Source organism: Hyla sarda, chromosome 5, assembly GCF_029499605.1.
Source record: "Hyla sarda isolate aHylSar1 chromosome 5, aHylSar1.hap1, whole genome shotgun sequence".
Taxonomy (NCBI): domain Eukaryota; kingdom Metazoa; phylum Chordata; class Amphibia; order Anura; family Hylidae; genus Hyla; species Hyla sarda.
The window spans coordinates 240,783,617-240,796,938 of NC_079193.1; positions in this window are offsets into that span (position 1 = coordinate 240,783,617).

Consider the following 13,322-nt stretch of genomic DNA (forward strand, 5'->3'; position numbering starts at 1 on the left):
CTAGATTTGCTGCTTTAGGGGGCCTAGAGTGAGGGTGAGTTGGCATATTGGATCAATTCTGCCCTTTCTAAGAGCATTTATGCTAATTTTTTCTCCGTATAGTGACCCCCCCAACCTACGATGGCCCCGACATACGATAATTTCAACATACGATGGCCTGTCAGAAGGCATCGCATGTTGAAGGCATCATCAACATACAATGCTTTTGTATGTTGGGGCCATCACATAAACGGCTATCCGGCAAAGCAGTCTGCTTCAGCTGCCACCAAATAGCTGTTTAGGGTACCCCGTGTGCTGCGGTGATGATCATTCACCTGTCCCCGGCGCTCCGGACCATCCTCTTCAGGATTTCCTGCATGGCCATCACTCTCCTTCGTCGTCATCATGTCGCTATGCACGCCGTCTCGTCATCCAATAGGAGTGGCGTGCGCAGCGACTTGATGACGGTGATGAAGACCGACGATCCCGGGCAGCAGTGACGGTCCGGAGCTGCGGATATACCCTGGGGAAGCGGTGACAGCGATGGAGGGTGACATCCAGGGCAGCGATGACGGTCCGGAGCCGCGGAGACAGGTGAGTATAACTTCCTGTACTTATCATTGCACTGATCCCTCAACATACGATGGTTTCGACTAATGATGGTTCATTTGGAACGAATTACCATTGTATGTTGAGGGATCACTGTATAGGGTTTACTGGCTGTACTAAATACTGTGCTATGCTACTGGCTGACTTGGGTCCCCTCGTTCAAATGAATGAGATACAGGCTAGGTCCAGCTGGATCCAGTCACTGTAACTGCAAAAAGTGGTGTGAATGCACCCTAATATAGGTAGAGCTGCTTTATTCAGTGTTTGAGCACAGAGCTGTGTCTGAGAGCAGTGTCTGAGTGCAATTTTCATGTACACTACATGCAGTAGATATCTTTTACTTATATCTTTTAAAAGGTCAGCTTTTGCTTTTAAAAATTACAAAAAGCTTAATAAAATCTGTAAGAATGTAATAATTCACAATGCAAAAGAAAGCGAAAGAAATCCCTAATTTGCTTTATGATATATAAATATAAAAAAAAACAAGGACATAGCATGTAGGATACCTAAATAATGATAATGAGAAGGTGGTCACTGTGAGTAGAGAGAAACCAGAGCTACTGGAATGCGTTCTTTATGTCTGTACTAGCTGAGTACCCGGCGTTGCCCAGTTTTTCCTTCCTCATCCTTGTTGAGGAGGAAAATCAACAGAGGAGGAAGCTTTTGACTTCATATCCCATCCACATATATTGTTGTCATATCCCAACCCCATATCCCATTCTCATACCCTGACCTCCTATCCCATCCTCCTATCCCCTCCTCCTATCTCGACCTCCTATCCCGACCTCCTATTCCGTCCTCCTATCCCGTCCTCATATCCCGACCTCCTATCCTGTCCTCCTATTCCGTCCTCCTATCTCCACCTCCTATGTCCACCTCCTATCCCGTCCTCCTATCCCGTCCTCCTCTCCCGTCCTTCTATCCCGTCCTCCTATCCCGACCTCCTATCCCGACCTCCTATCCCGACCTCCTATCCCGACCTCCTATCCTGTCCTCTTAACCCGTCCTCCTATCTCGACCTCCTAACTCAACCTGCTAACTCGACCTCCTAACTCGACCTCCTATCCCGACCTCCTATCCGGTCCTCCTATCCCGTCCTCCTTACCCGTCCTCATATCCCGACCACCTATCCTGTCCTCCTATCTCCACCTCCTATCCTGTCCTCTTATCCCGTCCTCCTATCTCGACCTCCTATCCCGTCCTCCCATCCCGTCCTCCCATCCCAACCTCCCATCCCGACCTCCCATCCCGACCTCCTATCCCGACCTCCTATCCCGTCCTCCTATCCCATCCTCCTATCCCGTCCTCATATCCCGACCACCTATCTCAACCTCCTATCCCGTCCTCATATCCCGACCTCCTAACTCGACCTCCTATCCCGACCTCATATCCTGACCCATAATATGTGCACCAGGTATTGAAATATCTCCAGCCGTACAGAAGTTATATGAGAACATACATTTCCCATTGATTTTCATGGGACTTAAAACAAAAACCCCGACCCTCACAAATGGGGGTGGTTAAGGGTTAAATTAACTATCCTATATTTTAAGTGGACATATAAGTAACATGTGACCAAGTATTATCGAAATATCTCCAGCCGTTTGGAAGTTATGCAGTAACATATATTTCCCATAGAGTTGTATGGGACTTTAAACATAAACCCCGCCCCTGGCAAATGGGGGTGAGTAAGGGTTAAATCACCTATCCTATGTTTGTTGTTGACATATAAGTAACATGTGTGCCAAGTTTCATGTTAATATCTTTAGCCGTTTGGACGTTTTTGTGGAACATACATACATACATACATACATACACACACACACACACATTGAGTTTTATATATATATAGACTAGCTGAGTACCCGGCGTTGCCCGGTTTTTCCTTCCTAATCCTTTTTGGGGAGGAAAATAAACAAAGGAGGAAGCTTTTGACTTCATATGCAGTCCTCATATATTGTTGTCATATCCCCACCCCACATCCTGACCTCCTATTCCGACCTCCTATCTCGACCTCCTGTCCCGACCTCCTATACCGTCCTCCTATCCCGTCCTCCTATCCCGTCCTCCTATCCCATCCTGCTATCCCATCCTCGACCTCCTATCCCGTCCTCCTATCTTGACCTCCTATCCCGACCTCCTATCCCGTCCTCCAATCTCGAGCTCCTATCCCGACCTCCTATCCTAACCTCCTATCCTGTCCTCCTATCTCGACCTCCTATCTCAACCTCCTATTTTGACCTCCTATCTCGACCTCCTATCCTGACCTCCTATCCAGACCTCCTATCCTGTCCTCCTATCCCGACCTCCTTTCCTGTCCTCATATCTCGACCTCCTATCTTGACCTCCTATCCCGTCCTCCTATCTCGACCTCCTATCCCAACTTCCTATCCAGACCTCCTATCCGTCCTCATATCCCGTCCTCCTATCTTGTCCTCCTATCACGACCTCCTATCCTGACATCCTATCCCGACCTCCTTTCTCGACCTCCTATCCCGTCCTCCTATCCAGACCTCCTATCCCGACCTCCTTTCCCGTCCTCATATCTCGACCTCCTATCTTGACCTCCTATCCCATCCTCCTATCTCGACCTCCTATCCTGACCTCCTATCCAGACCTCCTATCCCGTCCTCCTATCCCGACCTCCTTTCCTGTCCTCATATCTCGACCTCCTATCTTGACCTCCTATCCCGTCCTTCTATCTCGACCTCCTATCCCAACCTCCTATCCAGACCTCCTATCCCGTCCTCATATCCCATCCTCCTATCTTGTCCTCCTATCCCGACCTCCTATCCCGACCTCCTATCTCGACCTCCTGTCCCGACCTCCTATCCCGTCCTCCTATCCCGTCCTCCTATCCCGTCCTGCTATTCCATCCTCGACCTCCTATCCCGTCCTCCTATCTTGACCTCCTATCCCGACCTCCTATCCTGACCTCCTATCCCGTCCTCCTATCTCGACCTCCTATCTCAACCTCCTATCCCGTCCTCCTATCCCGACCTCCTATCCCGACCTCCTTTCCCGTCCTCATATCTCAACCTCCTATATTGACCTCCTATCTCGACCTCCTATCCTGACCTCCTATCTCGACCTCCTATCCCAACTTCCTATCCAGACCTCCTATCCGTTCTCATATCCCGTCCTCCTATCTTGTCCTCCTATCCCGACCTCCTATCCTGACATCCTATCCCGACCTCCTATCTCGACCTCCTATCCCGTCCTCCTATCCAGACCTCCTATCCCGACCTCCTTTCCCGTCCTCATATCTCGACCTCCTATCTTGACCTCCTATCCAGACCTCCTATCCTGTCCTCCTATCCCGACCTCCTTTCCTGTCCTCATATCTCGACCTCCTATCTTGACCTCCTATCCCGTCCTCCTATCTCGACCTCCTATCCCAACCTCCTATCCAGACCTCCTATCCCGTCCTCATATCCCATCCTCCTATCTTGTCCTCCTATCCCGAACTCCTACCCCGACATCCTATCCCGACCTCCTACCCAACCTCCTATTCCGACCTCATATCTCGTCCTCATATCCCGTCCTCCTATCCCGACCTCCTATCTCGACTTCCTATCCCGACCATCCCGTCCTCCTATCTCGATCTCCTATCCCGACCTCCCATCCCGTCCTCATATCCCAACTCGTAATATGTGTACCAGGTAATGAAATAGCTCCAGCCTAGCGGAAATTATATGGGAACATACATTTCCCATTCATTTGCATGGGACTTTAAAAAAGAAACCCTGACCCTCACAAATGGGGGTGGTTAAGGGTTAAATTAACTATCCTATATTTTAAGTGGACATATAAGTAAAATGTGTCCAAGTATTATGGAAATATCCCCAGACGTTTGGAAGTTATGCAGTACCATATATTTCCCATTGACTTGTATGGGACTTTAAACATAAGCCCGGCCCCTGGCAAATGGAGGTGAGTAAGGGTTAAATTACCTATCCTATGTTTGTTGTTGACATATAAGTAACATGTGTGCCAAGTTTCATGTTAATATCTTTAGCCGTTTGAAAGTTTTTGTGGAACATACACATACATACATACACACACACATGTTGAGTTTTATATATATATATATATATATATAGATATGCAAAAGAAGAGGGAGGAGCTGACACAGGCCAGGCCATCATGTAATATACTGAACTGGCTTAATGTATATATGGTCCAAGGTAAATTAAATAAAGTGAATGTAAGCAAATCTCCAGGACCAAAAAAGTAACTGGAATGAAAACTGGCCTAAAAGTGGTTTCTGTTCTGATTTGTCCCTGGTTATTAGTGGTGTACCGAAGTTTCAGTACTGAGTCTGCTTTTTGTTTAACTTATTTATTAATGATTTGGAGGATGGGGTTAACAGCTCAGTTTCTATCTGTGCAGATCTGCATGCATCATGTGTCCTGGGGGGGAGTAAAACTTGGAGAGTCACTGGTAGAGAAGGTTTTGGGTGTACTTGTAGTTCATAGAATACAGAACAGCATGCAATGTCAGGCAGCTGCATCTAGATTCAGCAAGATATTGTCATGTATCAAAAGAAGCATGGACTTGTGGGATATGGACATAATACCATCCTTTATAAAGCATCAATGCGGCCCCACCTGGATTATGACATTCAGTTTTGGACACAAGTTCATAAAAGGGATGTTATGGAACCAGAAGTGCAACTAAATTAAGGGGCATGGAGCATCTTAGCTATGATGAAAAATGAAATGTTTCCTCTTGTTTAGTCTTGAGGAGATGTTTAAGAGGGATATAATGAACTTAAACGTAAATGTACGTCCTAGTGAGCTGTTACTTAACGCACCAGGACGTACATTTACATCCTATGCATAACCGCGAGCATCGGACCAATGCTCGCGTCATGAACGGCAGGTCCCAGCTGCTGATGGGAACCAGGGACCAGCTCGTAATGGCGGACGTCCGCAATTGCGCGAATTTCCGCCATTAACCCCTCAGATGTCGTGATCAATACAGATCACGGCCTCTGCAGCATCTCGGTACTTTGAATGGATGATCGGATCGCCCGCAGCGCTGCCACAGCGATCCGGTAATCCAGCATGGCAGCGGAGGTCCCCTCACCTGCCTCCGCTGCCTTCCACGGGTCTTCTGCTCTGGTCTGCGATCGAGCAGACCAAAGCAGAAGATCACTGATAATACTGATCAGTGCCATGTCCTATGCATAGCACTGATCAGTATTAGCAATCAAATTATTGCTATAGATAGTCCCCTATGGGAACATAAAAAGTGTTAAAAAAAAAGTAGAAAATAATAAAAACGTAAATTGTCCCATTTTCCCTATTTCACCCCCAAAAAGTGTAAAAAAAATATTTTATATACATATTTGGTATTGTCGCGTGTGTGAATATCCCAACTATTAAAATTAAATGTTAATGATACCATACGGTGAACAAAACGCTATGCAAAAAAAAAATATAAGGATGGGCACCACAATCATAGGCGGGTGCAGTCAGTGGTTAAGCAGAGACTATACTGAAAGGAGGAAGAAGTAACCACTATAGAAGACGCACACCAGAAATCATATAGAAAATATACACACCTTTATTAATACTAATACATAAGGCAGCAACACCAAAATTTAAAACCACTTAAAAACACATGCATAAATCAGGTGGAGGGCTGTAGCCCTACAAAAACAACAATGGTCCCTGATGGGTGTCCCAACACACAGGGAGGTAGAAACCTATATCCGTACGGGCAATAAAAAAATTGACAATATATCAGAAAATAAACTGAGAATAATCAAGAGCCCAATACTACGAAACAAGGGAAAAAGATATATATCACTGATCACAAATATAAATGTGTGACCCAGGGATACCTCCCCAGGACAGGGGACCACAGCAGCTCCACGCGTTCTGCCGCTAACTGCGGCTTCCTCAGGAGTCTTATGTATTAGTATTAATAAAGATGTGTATATTTTCTGTATGATTTCTGATGTGCGTCTTCTATAGTGGTTACTCCTTCCTCCTTTCACCATACGGTGAATGGCGTGAACGTAAAAAAAAAGGCCAAAATAGCTGCTTTTTTTTAAATAACATTTTATTCCCAAAAAAATTCATAAAAAAAGTATTAAAAGTTTTTTATAAGCAAATATAGTATCAATAAAAAGTACAGATCAAGGTGCAAAAAATTTGCCCTCATACCGCCGCTTATACGAAAAAATGAAAAAGTTATAGGTCTTCAAAATACGGGGATTTTAAATGTACTAATTTTATTAAAGAGTTTGCGATTTTTTTTAAGCGCAACAGTAATAGAAAAGTACATTATCATGGGTATCATTTTAATTGTATTGACCTAAAGAATAAAGAACACATGTCATTTTTACCGTAGATTGTACGGCATGAAAATGAAAGCTTCCAAAATTTGCTAAATTGCGGTTTTCTTTTTAATTTTCCCACACAAATAGTATTTTTTTGGTTGCGCCATAAATTTTATGGTAAAGTGAGTGATGGCGTTACCACGGACATCTGGTCGTGCAATAAACAAGCCCTCATACTAGTCTGTGGATGAAAATGTAAAAGAGTTATGATTTTTTGAAGGCGAGGAGGAAAAATTAAAACGTAAAAATAAAATTGTCTGAGTCCTTAAGGCCCAAATGGTCTGAGTCTTTAAGGGGTTAAGTATAGAAATGGCCCATCCAAAAAATATGGGGAAAAACTGTTCCAGGTAAAACTCCCTCTAAAAGACATTTCCTTCACCTGGAGAAAAAAAGGTTTAGACACCAGGGACAGCAAGCATTCAAGCAACTATGAATCTGTGAAACAGTCTACCGAGGAAATGGTCACAGAAAAAACAGTTGAGTGCTTCAAAACAGGCTTAGATGCTGTATATTCTTACAATAAAATAACATTAAAGCCTATGTAGGAACAACATCCCCTCTCTTTCATCTGACCATTTGTCTTATTTATTTATTTGAGTTTTTGGATTTAAGACTTTTGAAATTGAGGTCAGAGATCCCAGGAAAACCAAAAATTAGCTTTGTTGTCAGCTTCAACCAATCATTTTAATAGTCTAGATTAGAAAGTAAATGCTAAAGCATAATATTAAGCAGCAGACTGAAGGACACTTTTTTTTATGCAGTATTGATATATGACTTCTGAGGCTCTAGATGTGCAGCATAAAGGGGTATTCTGGGGTTTTATTAAATTTTAACTATTGTGCTCTTTATGGAGAATTATGTCAGTCGTACATTTACTTGTTTTACTGAACTCTGGCGGATTGTCCAATTTTTGATATTTCTATGGTCCCTCCCGGTTCAGAATTCACTGCGGTAAAGATGACCACTGTCTCAAGTCTTTCCCGCGATCCTGTTGGGCTCTAGACAACAGCTGATCACAGAGGGCTTGGCTTCTTTTTGTTTTCCCTGGCAAGCCAGCCGCCTGATGATGTGTGCGCTTCATATAGACATCCCGACATGCCGGCGTCCACTGCAGCCCAGCATTCTGCAGACTTCCGAGGTCACGTGACATTGGGACTCCGGTACATCCAGATGGAGTGCACATGTCATCAGGGTAGGCCTATCAGGGAAAACAAGAAGAAGCCAAACCCCCTGTGATCAGCTGTTGTCTCTAGCTGAATCGGATCACAGGAAAGGCTTGAGACAACAGTCATCTTTACCACCGTGAATGCTGAACCTTGGGGGACCAAGTAAAACAAATAAATGTATGACTGATATATCTCTGCATAAAAGACACAATAGTTAAAAGTTAATAAATCCTGGAATACCCCTTTAATATGGATATACTTTACCAAGGCTCCAATGATCTCTATGACAGCAGCATTTCACACACAACTTCTAAACAGTTTACCCATGATAAAAACACGTCATGAATTGCTTTCAGCTCACCTATGTTGAAAACACAAGTTTTTATCACAGTCTTGAATTATTAATTGGCCACATTCACATGGCACTGTTTTAGTCAACATTTGGTATTTGCTACCAAAACCATGATACTGCCCAAAACACAGAAGTGCATATCTTTCTATTACGCTTTTTCTCTGTGTAGGTTCTACTCATAGTTGTGGTATTTACAAATACTGGTGTGAAATACTGACCTAACTACTGCCGTGTGAAAGTGACCTTATACAATCACCCTGTTTGTATAAATGGAAAGTCATGTTGTTGCATGACAAACTATGTAAACTTTGCCATTATTATTATAAAAATAGACACTAAACTGTCTTACATGCAAAACAGTGACAATAAACAGATACACTACAACAGTTCAGTGTTACATGGAACATTTTTTTCTTCCCATGTGACAAAGAGAAACTTACAGTACACTTCTGGTAAAGTTTAGAAAGTGTTATCTTTGTGTGAAAAGCATACTACCCTCATCAACCACAAAGGGTTTTCTAAAGTACTCTTGCTGGCCTCTAGAGAAGCAATTCACATCCTTTTCACACATACACATGGAAGGTTTTATATTTATATTAAAGTGTTTATTGCTCTGAAGATGTTGCTGAATCAGCACATCTGATATCTTTAACACAAACCACTAAGTAACCATTACATTTAAAACAGTCATGCCTGACTCATTGTACTTTTATATATCACTAAAAGCAACTAAGAGGGGAACATTTTACTAAGGGTCATTAGACTTATCTATAGAGCACTCCAATGCAGCAGAATAGTTTCAGAGATTTCTGTGATGGAAAAAAATCATTGTTTCTGAAGCAAACACATGCTTTTCCATGGTCGCCCAACTGGGGTTTTTATGAAATGATATTTGTGTGTGCTCGGAAAGAGATGTACGCACAGAGGTCAGTGTGTGTACTTTACATTGTCAGCTACATCCATAAAAATGTTAGCACACATAGTGTATTATAATTGTAAAGTACGTTTAAAGAAAAAAAATAGCTTTTTGTATATTATATGTCTAGCTGGAGTATCTTTACGCTATGGTCATCTATTTTGGGGCTTTAATGAAAAGTAAAAGGTCCAATAATGGTTAATTTATGTCTCAAAAAATATCCCCAAAAACATTTTTCCTCCATGGAATTTATTAGAGAAGGCTTTGTGTCCCCACATAGTTTAATCCAAAGCTTGTAATTACAGAAATAAAATTTAGTTATAGAGTTTTTTTTTTTTTTTTTTTTTTTTTTTTTGGGGGGGGGGGGGGGGGGGGGGGGATACTGGGCTAGAACTATGTCCATGTATTTGACATGTAATCTAGGATGTATCTTGAGATTTAAACTTTCCCCAAAAATTCTGCTGTGGACACAGACATTTTGAGGGCAAAAACATATCCTAAAAGTATGAAGCATGGTTTTGCTTAACATATTTTGGCATGTGCACTAAAATATGTCCCATGAGATGTTTCAGTGGAAATATGCTCTGTAATTCATGTACAACACACTTTTTTTTTTAGCATGAATACTAAAAAATGTCTTATTCCACTACCAAGAGTATTGCTTGGAAAATGTATCTTGGAATCGCCAGTTGACAATTTGTATAATTGAATGGGGCTAATTTACATCCTGGACTACGCTCATAAATGCTTTTAAAAGATTAAAATGCAAGACACCTTTTGCACTGGCTGAACATTCATATGTTCTAACCAAATGTTGTGGTTCGTGGCTTGGGGTCGAATTGGATTTGGCTCCGCCACTTATACAACTAGCTAAATATCTACAGACCATGCATCTGATACACAAAATGGTGGCCACCATGCGGTCATGTGAATACAATATATTCACAGACCAGGTGCATAGACACTTAGCTGAGCAGTACTACCGGAGACCAAATGCATTCATAAACTCCCCACAGACCAACCTATTTAGGAATTTTGGAAGAGTTATATCCTAATATCCAATGCACAAATTAACACTACACATCCCACACACTGCCAGAAATAAAGATGTTTAATACACAGTTGAAAACTACACACACTCTAACTAAGAGAGAGAGAGAGAGATGAGAAAAGATATTGCTAATACCTACAAGTTTAAATCAGTAGTGTAAGGAAAACACATATACAACAATTATAGTAGAAATCAAATAATTGTCTATATGGGTGGATTTTCCTTAAAAGATACAACTATATATATATATATATATATATATATATATATATATATATATATATCTAAATATATATAACACACAAAAGAATATAACTGAGAATGCTTAGCTTCGGGACTCCCTTACGGCAAGTATGAAAATGGAGCAGAGGCAGTGGATAAGTGGTTGCATTTCTTTGTTTTAGGATTCAGGCCCAAACAGGAGGTGAATGGGAGGTGTGATGGTATCCAGCCCCGGAAGAGAAAAAAAGAGAGCTTGGGCCTGTTCAATGGGTTTTATATTATGTTGTCTCCCCCCCCCCCTTAGCCAGCCCCCCAGGTGGTCTTTATCTCATGTTACAAAAGCCCACCTATTGGCCCGTTTTGAATCTCATTAGGAGACCCCAGGTAAAGAGACTCCATTTTCCTTTGTCTAAACCCATGTAGCTTTCTTGGACTAGGATCACAAGTATAGCAAATAAAATATATGTCATTTTCATGTCCATAACACCAAAGAATGGAGGACCAGAGCTGCCAGACACCCCCATTGTGGCTCAACAGTCTAAGAACAAAAGGGTTGGGCATTTGAACTTCAACATGCCCAATACATCTCCTTCCCAACATCATCTGTTGTAGTAAAGTCAGGAGGTTCCTTTACACTTTACAATTGGGACCGGCTGGTCCTTCAAAAGATTTTACTTTATCAGCAGATTTCATACATATGGCTTGAGTACCCTTTTATGACACTGATAAAACACTGCTGTAATCCAATGACCAAAAGAAAATGTTTAAAGCACAGGACAGAAACTAACTAAGTAAAACATCCTCAAAATGACAACCTTAAATATAGCTGCAAGAAGCAATACAGGGGGCCAAGCTGCAGAGTCTGGGTATAGCACAAGATTGCTGTGACACTTGGTGGTGAAAAAGCTGATTGTGGACATGTGTGCCTATTGTTGCACTGTTCTGACCAATAATTTTAGAGAAAACAATGTTTGCAGAATGTTGCACAATCCAATATGGCCGACAAGTATGATGAGCAATCCTGGTACAGAAAGTGATCACAAACGTGTGCTAATTTTCACCCTGCTCTGACCATTAATTTTAAAGCACATTTGGCACCAGAATTTCCACTTCTGCCACCACGCTGACTTCCAAACATGCTACAGCCTTGCTGGCTTAGCTGCTGCCTCACAGGCAACCTGCAACTCTCTTCTCCTGATGATGACGAAGCCCCTTCTGCACCCGGTTCCCAATTGTGATCGGCTTCATCATCATCAACAAGTGTCTGCACGTCACTGAGGTCCTTCTTAGGTTCCTCAACAGTGTCTGCTTCAGGACCCTGAACCCTGGCAACACCGCCTCCCATGTCACTCTCTGCATCACTACTTGCCTGCCTAGCGGAGGAAGCAGCAGATGTCTAATCCACTTCTTGGCTGGTCAGCTGCTGACTGCCCTCCAATAGATAGTCCTCAGTGAAAAGTGGAGCTGAAGCCACAGCATAAGATACTTCTGTAGGAGAGGGAACAACATAGGACACAGGCAATGGGAGGACAGGGACTGCTTCCAGGCCATGCCAACTGAGGGTTGTGTCTGAGGAACGCACCGACTGTTGACTGGGGATGTCAGATGTCACTTGTGATGAAGTGGATGACCGGGTTAACCAATCGACAACGGCACATGGGTTGCTGGTCAAGACAGCTAGCTGATAACGGGAGCTCAGGCCTCTCGCTGCGACTCCTGCTGCCACTCGCCCCTAGTCTGCTGCGACCTCTGCTTGAAGGATTTAGGCCTCTGCCTCTCCTCTGTGCACGTCCTGGCACTTCTTTGCCTGACATACTTAGTGCGTATATGAGGGGAGTACAATACGCTTCACTAAGCTTAAAACAATATTTTTCTAGAACAGCAACAGGTGTGCACTTTTGACTGGCCTTTCACAGTATCTAGGCCCTTGACAGATTAACGGTACAAAATAGTACACTACTTAGATGTACACATGTGGTATGCACTGATGAGGGCAGAAAAATGCACTACAGTATGCCTAAAAATGCAGTATTTTGTAAAAGACCAGCCGGTGATTACTTTTGTCTGTCCTTTCACAGTATGTAGGCCCTTGACAGTTTAACAGATTCGATATAGTACACTACTTAGATGTACATATGCTGTATGCACTGATGAGGGCAGAAAAATGCGCTACAATACGCCTAAAAACTCTTAATTTTTGTAAAACACCAGCCGGTTAGTACTTTTGGCTGGATTTTCACAGAATCTAGGCCCTTGACAGATTAACAGGTACAAAATAGTACACTACTTAGATGTACATATGCGGTATGCACTTATGAGGACAGAAAAATGCATTACAGTACCCTTAAAAAACACCAGCAGTACACAACAGTGCTGCAGCCAAAAAAAAAGGTGTGTACTAAACAGAACATTGCACTCTGTCAAAGACTATTAGGAATGGACTGCCGTGTATTATACCGTCTACAGACTAGTATAACCAGCAGATGATTTGTTGTGGAATAAAGACACAGAATTGCGCTGAAAAATTATTCTTGCCTCCTCTGCTAAGGTTTATGAAGTTAAGGCAGTTGTTGAAATGTATGAGGCAACACACACCTATCTGCCCCTCTCTGTAATACTATGCCGAAGAAAGTGACTGGGAGGTTAATGCCTGCAGCTGCAGTAAAATCCTTTTC